The sequence below is a fragment of the Apteryx rowi genome, unplaced genomic scaffold (assembly GCF_003343035.1).
Source record: "Apteryx rowi isolate R43461 unplaced genomic scaffold, aptRow1 scaffold_1082, whole genome shotgun sequence".
Taxonomy (NCBI): Eukaryota; Metazoa; Chordata; class Aves; order Apterygiformes; family Apterygidae; genus Apteryx; species Apteryx rowi.
Window position 1 is genome coordinate 127,723 of NW_020447289.1, and position 14,495 is coordinate 142,217.

The window sequence follows — 14,495 nt, forward strand, 5'->3', positions numbered from 1 at the left end:
TGATGTCTTGGCTGAAATCACATGATTTGCATAATGGAAAATGGATATGAAGAGAGTGAAGAAGCCTGTGTTTGAAGAGCTTTCTCAGACACAGCCAAATCAATCTGAAAGTGTGGTGCCATTTTGGGAAGGTTGTAGAATCATTTTGACTACAGTGCTATTCTGTAGAGAGACAAATAAGCAGGGTGATGCCAGGTACATGTCCAGAATTGCAGAACAGTAAGAAATGAAGCTGCAGGGAAAACTGAGCGAGCCTTTTAAAAGGGAGAGGGTGCGCAGGTGCCTGAAAACTACTAACCTGTGACTTCAGTCAAACTTGTAGAAACAGTAGCAAGTCTTGCATTTGATTCAGCAGACCTTGTCCATGGGAGCACCAAGGATTTGTGTTGAGGCAACAGTAACTTTACCAACATGTTTGGAGCTCTCAGCATTTGAAATTATGCTGTACACATTGCTACTACTGCATCTGCTTCAGGACACCTATTTTTGAAGAGTTTGTACTTTGAATCTTGTGAGTTTTACTCGAAGGGTGTTCCTGAGAATAGATGCTGTGTATCTCACTGCATATGTTCTCACTGGTCACTGGCAAAGAAGCTGGCTGAGCATTTTAAAATACATCTGGAGGGACTAGCCTATATCAGAAGGTATTGTTATGGTGCCAGTTATAACTTAGCCTTCTGATTTGGCTAGGGTTAGAAGTGATAGTTTAAACACCAGTTAAATGACCTGATTGTGTTGCACTTACTTAATTGTATATGACATCTCAGCAGGATCAAATGATACTGCTGCACGCTTTTACAATTGGCATCATGCATCAGAATTTCAGTATGGCTGAAAATTTGTCAGTGCAATTAAAGTTCCAGGCAGTTAGCATTTATTATTGGGGCTAGAATTTGTTTGAGGTTTGTTACCTCAGTTGATGCTCATTCATGGGCAGAGTTTTCTACCTAATTTAACTTCAGTGTAGCATGTGTTCCTAAGAGCTGGTTAGGTCTTTAACTTGATCAGCTGTAACTAGGGTGCAGCATACTTCACTACATCAGGGCATGCAAATATAGATTAATCTTTGTTCTGTTCAAATTATTTGGAAAAAATCAGTGTATTAATTAAACTTACTCAAATTTCATTAAGCATTATTTTCTGTACTTTAGCTGGCCAATTTTGTGGAAGAGTTTATGGAATGACTTAATATGTTATTTTTTAGTACAAGCCTTGATTGTCAGTAGAAGAAACAATTCATGCAGTATTGATTAGCGCCATGCCCCCTTACTTTAACATACCTAATCCACTAGAGGCTAAGGTAATATTCAACTGCTTATCAGGCAGCTTCGTTAATGCCAGTACTCAGGCCATTTTGAAGTGCATATTAATAATTCTGCATTCACTGGATAACTGTTTGGTAAGCATATCTTAAACGTGTATGTGCATGTTATTAGGGCCATATAGCCTTGCCCATTTCTCCTGGTATGCATTTACCAGCTCTATTGTTATTGTTGGAACTCGGATGGACCGTTAGCTGGGGAAAGACTTCTGCTGAAGTGGAAGATGGGTTGAAATGATGGCAGGAAATTCAACTAAAGCGTCTCTCTCAGGCTTTTTTAAGCTTTCCAAACTGGAGTACTTCATTACAGTCCAGAAGCTTTTCCAGTCCCTTTTATTGTTTGGTATTCTGACAATCCTGACCATCCATATGGCTATGAGGTTGCACTTGATTGTCTTAAAATCTTGAACTCACGTGTAAATAAAATCCTTCATATAGTGATAGCGAGTTGTTGCCTGAAAATTTCTACTTCCAGTTGCTGAAACTAAGATAAAACTACAGTTTTGTTTTTCGGTGCTCAGTAGTAATCTCTAACATACATGAAGGAAACCACACAACCTCCTCTCTTCCTTTCTTGCATACCTGTCACCAAGGGCATTGCTTACATGTACCATGCATAAAGGGTATGTTGCAAGGATCAGTGCATCCTATATTGCAAAGTGCTAGACCCACAATTAAGATATGCTTATCTTGACAGAGCATCAACTATTTTTTAAGGCTTAATTTAGATTAAAGCCAAAGATTTAGAAGTAGCAATAAACATTAGCTATTCATTTTATTACTGATGAAAACAGCAGAGCAAAATATTTGTATCAGTATCAATCTGGAAAGATCTGTGAAATACAATTAACTAGCTGAAGTGCTGCAGGTAAACAGAAACAGTTAAATGTAATCAATATGTACTTCACTGAGATCAATGTGATTATTTTTGAACCATGAGCTGATGATACAAAACTGGGAGGAGTGGCCGATACCCCAGAGGGCTGTGCTGCCATTCAGAGAGACCTGGACAGGCTGGAGAGGTGGGCGGAGAGGAACCTCCTGAAGTTCAACAAAGGCAAGTGCAGGGTCCTGCACCTGGGGAGGAATAACCCCATGCACCAGTACAGGCTGGGGACTGACCTGCTGGAAAGCAGCTCTGCGGAGAAGGACCTGGGAGTGCTGGTGGACACCAAGTTAAGCATGAGGCAGCAATGTGCCCTTGTGGCCAAGAAGGCCAATGGTATCCTGGGGTGCATCAGGAAGAGTGTTGCCAGCAGGTGGAGGGAGGTGATTCTCCCCCTCTACTCAGCCCTGGTGAGGCCCCATCTGGAGTACTGCGTCCAGTTCTTGGCTCCCCAGTACAAGAGGGATGTGGCACTACTGGAGCAAGTCCAGCAAAGGGCYACAAAGATGATTAGGGGACTGGAGCATCTCTCTTATGAGGAAAGGCTGAGAGAGCTGGGCCTGTTTAGCCTGGAGAAGAGAAGSCTGAGAGGAGATCTTATCAACGTGTACAAGTATCTGAAGGGAGGGTGTCGAGAGGATGGGACCAGACTCTTTTCAGTRGTGCYGAGCGACAGGACGCGAGGCAAYGGGCACAAACTGAAACACAGACGCTTCCRTCTGAACATGAGGAAAAACTTTTTCACTGTGAGGGTGRCAGAGCACTGGAACAGRTTGCCCAGAGAGGTKGTGGAGTCTCCTTCTCTGGAGATATTCAAAACGCGCCTGGATGYGRTCCTGTGCAATGTGCTCTAGGTGACCCTGCTTGAGCAGGGGGGTTGGACTAGATGATCTCCAGAGGTCCCTTCCAACCTCAGCGATTCTGTGATTCTGTGATGAGCTAATCAATATTCAGCACCTTGGCCATGTTTTCTTGCTCTCACTATATAACCATTGCAAAGCCGGGTCCGGGTAGCTGCTCTTACTTAACACTCATAGGACTTTGACATCTGCAAACTGGAGCATCTTTACATGCAACCCAGCTGTCATAAAGAAGAATCTGCATATTCCTGCAGGACTCTTTACAACCCCTCTGCTAATATCTGAGTGCAGAAAGCCACCCATACTGTTCCCTGATCTCTGGGCCCCAGGTATCCAGGGGAAGGCATCTCTGATCCCTGCGAGATGCTCATTTTCAAACTTTGTAACATAATTCCATATCCTGTATCTTAATAATACAGAGTTCATAGTTTCTTATTTTGGGCAGACCTGAGACAACTAGTCTTGTAAGAAGGCTACAGGACTGTAGCAAGTCCACTGAGCTCCAGAACAGTGGTGTCACTCTGTGGTACTCTCCACAGTTCTTGTCCAGTGGATTACTGGACTCTTGCCATTGCAAAGATCTCTGAATTTAACATGACATTTGATGCTCTTGGGTACCCTTTCACTAATATCTCTGACAGGTCAGCAATATTTAACTGGGAGACGGATAAAGATCTTGACAGRCTTAAATATCACGGCTTCAGAATGCTGTTCTTAATTTTGAATCCAAACTGGACAAATGTGCAAGYTGAATGTGACAGAACAGTTTCTCAGAGGTGTTACTGTGAGTTGCTGCTGCTGCTGGAAATGGCAGGTGCCATTTCTGTAAGCTTGCAGGCAAAAAAATGATAGTAGATGAACTTAACGGTTGGTGTGGAAAGCCTTTGGAGTGTTGAACCTTTACAGCAGGATTTTCAAGTGTGTGTGCACCTGTTGCTATCAGGGTGGGCAAATAAGCTGCAAGAGAAATGTTTGAGACTGGCTATTGGCAGTATTAGAAGGTTTTGCTGCACTAGAAAGGCCAATAATTTGTGCTGTTAGCTGTCAAATGGTATTAGAAAAAAGTAATTAGTTCATCGCTTACCACTTTCTGTTTAAGTAAATGTGAAGTCATGTCATACGCTTCTGTCATCTTCCATGCCTAGAATTCATTTCTTCTGCCTGGAATACTTTTGACATGGAGGTGTAAAGTTTTTGCAGCACTAAAAGGGATCTCTCTGAAAGTGTGACATACCCTGTTAAGTCCCTTTAAAGCAAACTTTTGTTGAAATTTTCACCTGCTTTATTATTAGCTGGTTAGTCAGAAAGGCTACTTAAAAATAGAGCAGATGTGGAAATGCATTTTAGTGTGAACCAATTTTGCACATGAGTGAATGCGTGGGCTGCTGTGAGGGGGGAAGAAGAGCTATGACGTACCTCAGTTTGAGTGGGTAACTTTTACTCAGTGTGGCTGAGCAACTGGGAAGCAACAGGAACTGCTGCTGTGACAGTTCCTGACAACCTTCTGTCTGCACCAGGAAAACATTGGGCACAAAAGTGTGGTGAATGTGGAAGATATTCCATACAACACCTTTTTAATTCTTCTGTAAGAGTTTACCAGTAGTTGAACTGCTTAAAATTTCATCTTACTAAAATAGAGAAGTAATTGCCTGTATAGGGCAAACTGTGATTAAATTGGCTTAGTTTTTAATCTCCTTTAAAGGGCGGGTCTGCTGTTGAGCCACTTCTTTATGTGGGGATCTGGGCATTCCACTCTCAAATGTGCCATAAGGCCACAGCTGCCCTCGTTTCCCAGACATATTAACAAAACATTGGTGATTCCTCTTTGGGACACTGGGACCATACAGATTTGTTGTGCCAAAAATGTCTTTAGAACATTGCATCAGTTATTTATCAGAGTAGAAAATACGTGGAGCGGAAGGCCTAAAAGACTTCTGTGTGTAGTATCTTCTTTATCTTTTCAGCTTTCCAAGGTGGGCTTTCAGGCTTGTCTCAGCCCAGGTAGCTCTAGCAGAGAGAAGTGGCACAGCAAGCTTCCTGTGACAGTAAGTTTGTCAGTTCAGTCTAGGTAGCTTCTGGCAACTTAATCTGTCCTGTCCTTTCTTCTAGCATCCCTGGGATGATTTAAAACCTGCTTTGATCCTGGATTTGGCCTCACAAGAAGTCAGTTCTTAACTAGATGGACCCAGTCTAGGGGAAGGGGAGGAGATGTGCCCAATCCACATAACTTTCCTATTGTTTTTTCAAAGAGCCGTATCTTTCCACCATTTTCTTTGCTGTAGGCTTCTCCCTTTACAACTTGCATTGACATAATTTCTGCTCTTCTTTCAAGTTAGTATGAATCAGATAAGCTGAGGGGTATATACTTATAAAAAAAAAAAATTGCATGTTTTTCCTCTATTCTCAACAATGATGTTATACAGCATGAAAGTAATTGCTTGATAAACCCATCACTTATTATTTATCTGTAGGGTTTTTTTTTTCAATGTTACTCCCTGTTTGTTTCTGTAAGTAGGCTACCTCTAGATATGATTGTCTGATCAGAGAGACCTCTGTTAATACCTTGCAGACAGATATTAAATAGCCAAACACACAGTGCTGGAAAGACAACTGAATAGGTATATGCCTATAGAAGGGGAGAGTATGTATCGTACTAACTGTGTGATAAGAACCAGAGGGGGCAAGTGTTGACCCCAAGCTGCAGTTCTACTATGGTTTCTAAAGGAATAGAGACTGCAGGCATCAGTAGTTTTGGGGAAGGAGTACTGGGAATGGAAGACAGGTAGAACATCTGTGACTTCTGCTTGACTGTCATTACTTAGAGGATACATTACTACCTGCTTGCTGGAGGGCAGAACAGAAGGGGTAGAGCAGTCAGGAGGAGGTGCTGATGAAGCAGCTACCTGTCTGCTGCAGTGCCTATCAAAATGCATGTGGCTGTGTGACAGATTCAAATGTGTGCCTATTACCAGTAAAACTAAACAGTGTGTAGGTAAGTTGAATTAAACTTTGCCTATAAGTATGTCTTCAGAAATGTGTTTTCAAACTGAAATGGAAAGCAGCTATTTACTTTGTCTTCTGAACTGTATTGGAGTTGTTTCATATTGAGGGGAGTCACTGTTGCTTTATTTCTCTGGCATACCAGGGAAAGAGGATAACAGTAAAAGGCTATAAATGAACATGTCAACATTTGCCTGGCACTGGGCAGAATTGGCTGTAATGTTGCTTTGCAGAGGTTTCAGACTTGTCTGAACACAGGTAATATCTTTGTGGAAGCCGTTCTTTTCTTGTGTGAGGATTTGCTTCTGTGCGTGTCATTGGAGTAGCTCTTTGCTGGTGTTGACTAGTATAAGCTCTAAGTAGCTGAATGTAGACTTATAAAAATAGACTTGTACTTTTGTGTCTTATTGTGGAATAATGTTGGTTGACAAACACATGCTAAAACAGAAGAGAACTTGAAGCATCCACTCATAAATATTGAAAAAATGAAGTCTGATGTGACTCCTTCTAAGAAAAGAAAAAAAAAGTTTGAAAAAGTTTAATAGGTGTAGGCTATCTTCTTTCTCAAAACTCAAGCAAAAGTACTGGCTTACCCAGTGTCAGCTTTGCAGGTAGGAGCCTCGCACTGTCCTGGGGTTCGTTTCTCCTGGGTCTAATGAGAAGTTCCAGGCATGGCCTTGCTCATATTGAATGATGGCATGTGGCCATGACCTGAGCTGCAGCCCCTCACATTTGGTAGAAGTTGCTCTTAAAGTTGAGGGGTGTTTCATCCTAGATGTTATTTCTTAAATGAATCTCTGGGCCAATCTCAAGCAGCCTGGTGTATCAGGTGGTATTTTTGCCAAAAGAACGAAACTGTTATGTCAGGTAGTCATTATTTTTATTTTGGCATCTGAACTGTTACACTCAAACTAGGTTGAATCTTYCCTGTACCCTTAAGTTTTTAGACCACTGGCTTGCTGTCAAGCCCAGGGTAGGCAGAATTTGTAACAGCAGCACAAGGCATATCCAGTGAAACTGGCTATAAATCAAATACTACTTACAAGCTAGTGGTGATATCGATGCTTGTGACTAACGCAGGAAATCAGCTGCCTTTGAGGTGGTCTTCAATATGATATGATATAAAACTGCTCTATTTATATGCAAAGATATATCACAGAAGCCGTCATGCGTCTAGAACGCTTCTTCCTGTGAAGATCAGACTCCATAGTGTGGTTTAAGTTAAACTAGCATTGTTAGCTATAACAAAACAAAGCTTTGTAAAATGCCTTTAAGCAGCAACTTGAGGATTACATTAAGGTAACTCCAAACCTACACAAACATGATGTGCATTAGCAAACCCTGTAGGAGTTTCTTGACGTGGAAACAAGCCCACCCAGGCCCTTTTTGTATAATATGTCATTTATCATAAACCTGATGTGGTTTACTAAAGGCCAGCAACGTTTCCTATACTGAGCTGTAGAGGCATGAGAATAAACTATAACGAATCTTAAAAAAAAAAAAAAAAAAAAATTTTGCAGCATTTTTATCATACTACATGAACAGCTCAGGCAATCTTAAATAATCAGTTGCTGTTCTTGAGTGGCTAAAACTCTTTGCTGTTTGGTTTCTCCGTATGGGAATGATGTGGGCTGTTTTAAAGGGTTGCCACTCCTGGATGGCTGACAGGCTGCCCGTAGCTCCACTTAGGAAATCAGTAGCACTTAGCACAAATAGAATTGTCAGTTGTCTTAATATCTGACTCTTCCAGCAATCTCATATGCAAATCTGATAAGTAGTGCTCCCCCCCCCATTTGAATTTTTTTCTAAAATTGGTTCTGGGTCAGTTGTTGTATGGTTTGGGATTAGACACTTGTATGTATTTTTACTGTTCATGACTGCAACTTGGGAGGCAAAGGCTAATGTACCATCTTTCACTTCGTTCTTCTATTTCATTTTTAATCTGTGTTTACCAACTGGTGCAAATAGAGAAATTGGACTACAGACAGGACTGTGCTGCTGTTGAAATTAAGTTTTCCTGTTGTATCCACAGCTCCGGGATGGCAGCGCGTTTAGAACTGTCCTTTCCTTGGCTGGTGCTATGGCCTCAATGTTATAAAGCTGTGTTTTTGTGTGTGGCTGATTATGCACTGGTTGTTCTAACAGCATGTTCACTAGCTAAGGTCTTCATAGTATGACTAGTGGTGAAAGGACTTCGAGGATGCCTGAGTAAGACACTTGAAGTCTAGTTTATCAAAGCGTTAAGTATGCACTTTGTGAATACTAGGCTTTTTTGAAGTACCAACAATCTAAAAACTGAGCCATTGTTGCTGCCTTGTTCAGAAAGTTTGCTCTGTAGGTGCTATGTAGACTGAAACATCTCAGGAGTTTGGTGGTAGAATAGTTCATGCTGATAAACCAATTCTTTAATGGATACTTGTAGGAGAAAGGAGGGTGGTAACAGCGTGCAAGCGCAGATGTTTTCTGCTGACAAACCCTCCTGTTCCTTCATTTAAATAGGAAGTAAAATGCAGAAGGGTGAAAAATCTGATGTTAACATTTTTCATATCTTCTGATTGTTCAGGTCCTACTCTGAATCAAATTTTGGCATCCTCATAAAGGAATAAAGTTTTTTTGTAACTGCTCATCTTTGGACTGTTTAACTATTATAAAGCTATCCTCTCTTGTATTCGTGTTATTCTTAATGTTGAAAATGTATGGGGTATTTCCTCCTGGGTATTTTTGATATTCATATTCATGACTTGCATTGTAGAGTGTCTGACCTTAAGGTTTGATAACATGGTGCATTTCTTAAAGTCATGAAATCCTATAAATGGCATTATTAATAATGACAATCAGTAAAGACAATAGTTTTTCAGCTGTTTGAGAAATGATATCAAAATTCTGTAAATTTCAGTAGTTACTATTACAGCAAAAACATTCTATTTTCTTCCAACTGTGAAAAGAGTGATGCTGTTTGGAGTACCAGCTAAGTCTATTGCTTGATGTTTGTGGGTTTTGGCTGTATGCATTGACTGTAAAATATACAGTATCTGGTAACTCTTGGATCTTACTAGAGTATGGGAACAACTTTTTTTAAGCCAATTCTAAGAAAGTAAAGGGGAAACAAATGTAGTATGTTTGGCTGTGATAAAACAGTGGAAGTACGCTGGTAATGATTTGTCTACTGTGATATGACAAGCAAATAATGAGATTGAGGATTTTTTCTTGTTTCTTGTATATACTTTTCATGAACTTTCAATATGTTGTGAAGACTGATTATTTTTCCTGGATTTCTTGTAAGAGAGAGGCCTTGTTCTTGCCTTCATGTGTGATAAAGTGGAAGACTCTACTTATGCCTGTAGTGATATACCTGCAAAAATGTTAAAATTTTAATGATCTGTTTCCAGTAGGCCTTTGAATATTAGACCAGGGACACACTTCTGTTACATTTAAAAGATTTTTAGAAGAATCTTAGAAACCAGACTGAAATTTTCCCCAAATATGAATATTTAACTAAGATTATGTTCACAGGAGGAAATGCCCTTGTATCCATGCTAAATGTGAGGGTGTTTGGTAGTTAACAGTAGAAATACAAATATTTATTTAAGTGTTATGGCATGTAGTCTTGTAGGTAGTGTATGTACACATATCTGTGTAGAGAGTACATAAGCTGGATGGCATGACAGAAACTTTTCTTTTGTTGTTGCCAGTTTGTGTGTAGAGCACTTCAGGCRTTTGGGAAGGTGAAAGAAAAGCATCTGGATATTTTTCCCCTGCTTGCTATCTTCACCTAGCTGAGTGGCTGCTCAAACATATTCCCAGGCAGCCTGCAGGTATGGTGGGGAAACAGCTTCCCAAGTAGTCTGTGTGTACAGCTCATAGGACAGTGCTTGTGGAAGGGCCTGATACTTGAGTTTTAAATCTGATCTGAAGCTGAGCAGCATGGGAAGCTTTCAAAAGCTCTGCTGTCTGCTCAGACAGTATGAGAGGGTAGTTAGACGGTACCAAGTGCAGTACTCGGACACTGTTACTGTGCATGCATGCGCCAGGATCCTTCTGAAATTGCGCTTAAGGTTTTTAAATCTGGTTGGCATGTCTAAGGACAACTTGGCGGCCCTTAAGTTGCTCACAGATATAGCTTAAGCCCATGAGTTAGGAGGCAGRGGTAGTTTTATTGCATTTTTACAGATGGGGGGAAAATGTAATGTGGAATTTAAGTGACTTGCCCCAGCCTGTGCAGTAAATGGTAGATGGCTTGTATACTGATCATAGTGCAGGGAAAAATAGCTTGGGTAGCCTTTTGTCAAACAGCATCTTGTGTCTTTAAGGCAGCTAGTACTGCTATTACTAAGCAGCCATTACAAAGTATAGCAAACATCTACTGTGTATATCATGTGGAAGTTGTTGAATGCTAACAGCTGTTGCTTCTTTTTTTGTTAGGAATCTGCTGAATAGATTTCCAGACCTAATGATATTTCTTTTGGATTGTTTTCAGTGCTTCTGGATAGAAAAGTTGAGTGACCACTGTTTAGCACTTCTGTAAGTATGTTTATGCAAGTTGATTGACTGGTGGCACAGCTCAAGTTGTCATTGATAAGTGACATTGTTTCTATGAGAGCTGCTTTTGCTGATCTACACAGTCAAGCTGGTGGTGGAGAAGGTTTTAGAGCATTGACTCAATATTTGTATGAGTTGAGTATAGTTGCAAGGAAGGATGCAGTCTATCTTGAGTAGTTAAATGTGCAAAAGATGCAGAATGCCTTTATAATTCATGAGAAAATGACAATAAATATCAAAATGAGCAACAACTTGATCTCTAGTTAGCTTTACTCAAGCAGACTGTCATATGCAGTTTTGAGTTATGACTGCAGATGTGTTTGGTATATGAGAGTTGGACTTTTAAGATTGGTAATCAGGATAATTATTTAGTTTTTTTTCCTGCATTACCCCATACTTCTATTTCTAAAGCATGTAACGGAAGATATTGTAGGAGGAGAAAAAGTGAGGGTGCCATCTCATGTCAGCAGGCATATTATGCTTCCTGTAAGGACTAAAGGTAAAAGTTACCTAAAAATAGGTTACAGTATAGGTTAACTTGAATCCTCAGTTATTTCTGGGCTACTTTCAGTTATGTTGGATAAAATACTTTGCCCTTATCTATAACCTTTGAGGTGAAATTGCTTTGAATTCATCCATCTTGTCCATGAAGTACCTGTATCTGCTTAAAACCAAAGAAAAGCTATTAATGTACTTCAGTGTTAGCTTTTTGTTGGGGCTTTTTTGTTTTATTTTAATCAAAGGGGAAGACTAGTATCTTATGTGACTTTCTTGGTTTTGCAGATTGCCCACAGTAGTTTTAGAATAGTGGACCTTGATACCTTTCTGTACTGGAGGGCAAGTAGGCAGGCACCTGTGCTGTGATGAATGACTGATGTCTTTTGAAATGTCCAGCTTCACTATACGGATGAGCAACTGTGCTAAAATGGATGCTAGTGATGGCTGCTACAGTTTCAAGACAAACAAATGACTTCATTTCCTAGATTATTTTTTGTGTGTGTGGAAAGCTAACTGCTTGTAAAATAATTCTTGGAACCTCAACCAGCATATTGTAACAGCAGGTTCATTACTGAGATTGGGGGTGATCAACCAGTGAAGGGTAAAAGGTACACTGTGTATCTTGTATACATTGAACCACATATATGCATGCAAATATATGTGCATCACTGGTTAACAAAATCAGTTGCTTCTAAGTTCTATTTAGACACTGCAAATAGTCTTTAAACTTTGAACATGTTGGAAATTCCGAAGGCAAGTATTAAAAAATTTTGTTAGACCTACATAGTCTGGATTTCAGCCATTTGAAAGGGGCATGAGGTCCAGGAAAAAGCACCTCAGTTGTAGACAGTGCATTTCTCATCAAATTAGTGTATTAGTACCAGAGTTCTAACATTCATGTAAACCAAATATATTTCTTTCGATTGCAATAGTTATTCCTTTACTGGCTGTAGTGTAACTTTTTTCTTAGTTTGCTTATGTTCAGTTTTGTCCCAAAGATGTCAGTGTTGAATAGCTGAGTTATGTGAGAATGAATTACACCATTTTTTTTAAAGGCACTTTGCTATGATTTTGTGAAATCATAGTAGTTTTTGACCCTCTCTCAGACTGTGGCACTCAAACTTGCAGATGTCAGTGAGGACAAATGACTCTGGTGTTTTAAGGGAAACTAGATTCACAAGAAACTTCTAGGTGCTTGAAGAATCACAGAATAGTTGAGGTTGGAAGGGACCTCTGGAGATCATCTAGACCCTGCTCAAGCAGGGTCACCTAGAGCATGTTGCCCAGGGTCATGTCTGCATGGATTTTGAATGCCTCCAAGAAAGGAGACTCCACAACCTCTCTGGGCAACCTGTTCCAGTGCTCTGTTACCCTCACAGTAAAGAGGTTTTTCCTCATCTTCAGATGGAACGTCCTCTGTTCATGCTCGTTGCCTCTCATCCTGTCACTGTGCACCACTGAAAAGAGTCTGGCTCCGTCCTCTTGACACCCTCCCTTAAGGTACTTGTGCACATTAATAAGAGCTCCTCTCAGCCTTCTCTTCTCCAGGCTGAACAGTCCCAACTCTCTCAGCCTTTCCTCATGAGAGATGCTCCAGTCCCTTAATCATCTTAGTAGTCCTCTGCTGAACTTGCTCCAGTAGCTCCATGTCTCTCTTGTACTGGGGAGTCCAGAACAGTACTCCAGATGCAGCCTCACCAATTTATCATAGTATTTTTCCAAGATGATCTTGAAAATAATGATCATTTTCCTACAAAAAAGTGTTGGGTGACAGAATGACACTGCAGCTCTTTCAGAGAATCATTATCTATCAGGAATTTCCTTTTTCTCTGCCCATTTTCACTAAGTACATTCTTAGGAGTGTTGATCAAACTCTGTGGCTTTGCAATACCAAGTATATGTTTGGAATAGCAGTTACTGCTTGTCAGGTCACTCCGGCTAAATCCTGCAACATGAACTGCCCTGGTTTGCTATTAACTTATTCTGATGGACTGCGGTACGGGTCACTTTGCTGACACATTTCAAGTTGTTTTTTCTTTATTATTTGGCTTGATGTGTCTTTTGTGCTGAAGAGTGGTGTCATAACATGCTGTTGCTTTCACTAACCTCTCTGCTTAGATAGAATGCTTAAACTTATTTTTTTCTCTCCCTCTTCCTCCCTCCCTTTTTTTTCCCCAATAGTACTCCGTTGTGGGATAACATCTAGGCCTTGCATGCCACTGGACTGTTCTGTTTACCTGTTCCAGTATTTTGAGATCCCAGATCAGCACAAAGGAATCTGTAAGTACCATTGTACAGGGAGGGATACTTCACTGTCATTTATGGCACTACATGCTTCCTGCAAAGATAGATAGTACTAGTTAATGTGATGTTGTGTGTGTGCTTTGTGAAGCCTTGTAAAGCAAGCTGCTAGTGGTATCATGAGTTTTATACCACTTTGCTCTCAATGATAGTACATGCAGCTGATCAATAATCAAGGTTCAGGCACTATCTTAAAATTGCATTTTACATCTTTATCCATTAAAGAAAATACTAAATGAAAAATGTAGCAGAACTATCCTTTAATATACAACTTGTGCGTAGTCTCTTGGTGTTTTAGAGTCTTAGACCTAACCTATGAAATTGTGTAGATAGGAAAAATATAGGGAAGAAGTGTATTTTAAAATAGCTGTATGTGATAAAACTGAATCTGATAATCTAGAGCTACCTTTTAGTCTTCTCTCATTGACTGGACATCACGTAGCATGCATAGTGTTCAACCTCATGTCAGTGCTCTTAGCATGTGAATTATTTGGCCATCAGCACACAAGTATATGATAATGCATAGGAAGACTTGGATTCTGATTTATTTTGTTGCGGTTTCTTAGTTCTGAAACTACTCCTGTCATCCAAGTAGCATTCTGTCTAAATGTCCAGGGTGTGCACCATTAGATGAAGTGTTGCTGCCAAGATGTCTGGGCTGGCTTCAGAAACTGGAGCACTGTAGCAGCTTACTTGGTTCCCTCACTGACCTCTCAGCAAGTTTGGCTGCCTTTGTCTGCTCTTGTCTGGTTCCCACTTCTGGCCTCAACTGTAGTTGGAGCTTTAACAGTCATGCTAAAAGCTCTTTCTAACTCTAGATGTATGCTAAGTGTGTTATCTCCAATGTGTGTGGGTGTTAATGAACAACTGAATGCAACATCTTTCATGTCTGTTACTTGGGACAGTTGGAGGATGGGTCCCTATATAGGAGCAGCTTCTGGGGGCTAGTTGGGTGCTGTTGTTTTGTTGTTGCAAGGTCATGTGTAAGACTGGGAATATCATATTTGAACGAATACTTGAAAGAAATGGCAATAGCTATAAAGAAATGGAAAATGAACATAAGGGTTGCTGAAATGCATGCTTTAGCAAG

The 14,495-nt window shown here is 40.4% G+C and overlaps 1 long non-coding RNA gene across 2 annotated transcripts in view; it reads left to right on the forward strand.

Moving 5' to 3' along the window:
• LOC112968832 overlaps nt 1–14,495 on the forward strand; it is a 62,631-nt gene that overhangs the window by 26,863 nt on the left and 21,273 nt on the right. Inside the window, exons 2-4 of one of the 2 annotated variants that reach the window (XR_003254465.1) lie at nt 10,545–10,588; nt 12,509–12,604; nt 13,286–13,384. This is a non-coding gene — a long non-coding RNA (uncharacterized LOC112968832). The remainder of the gene's footprint in view (nt 1–10,544; nt 10,589–12,508; nt 12,605–13,285; nt 13,385–14,495) is intronic. The other variant, XR_003254464.1, reaches the window with a different exon arrangement.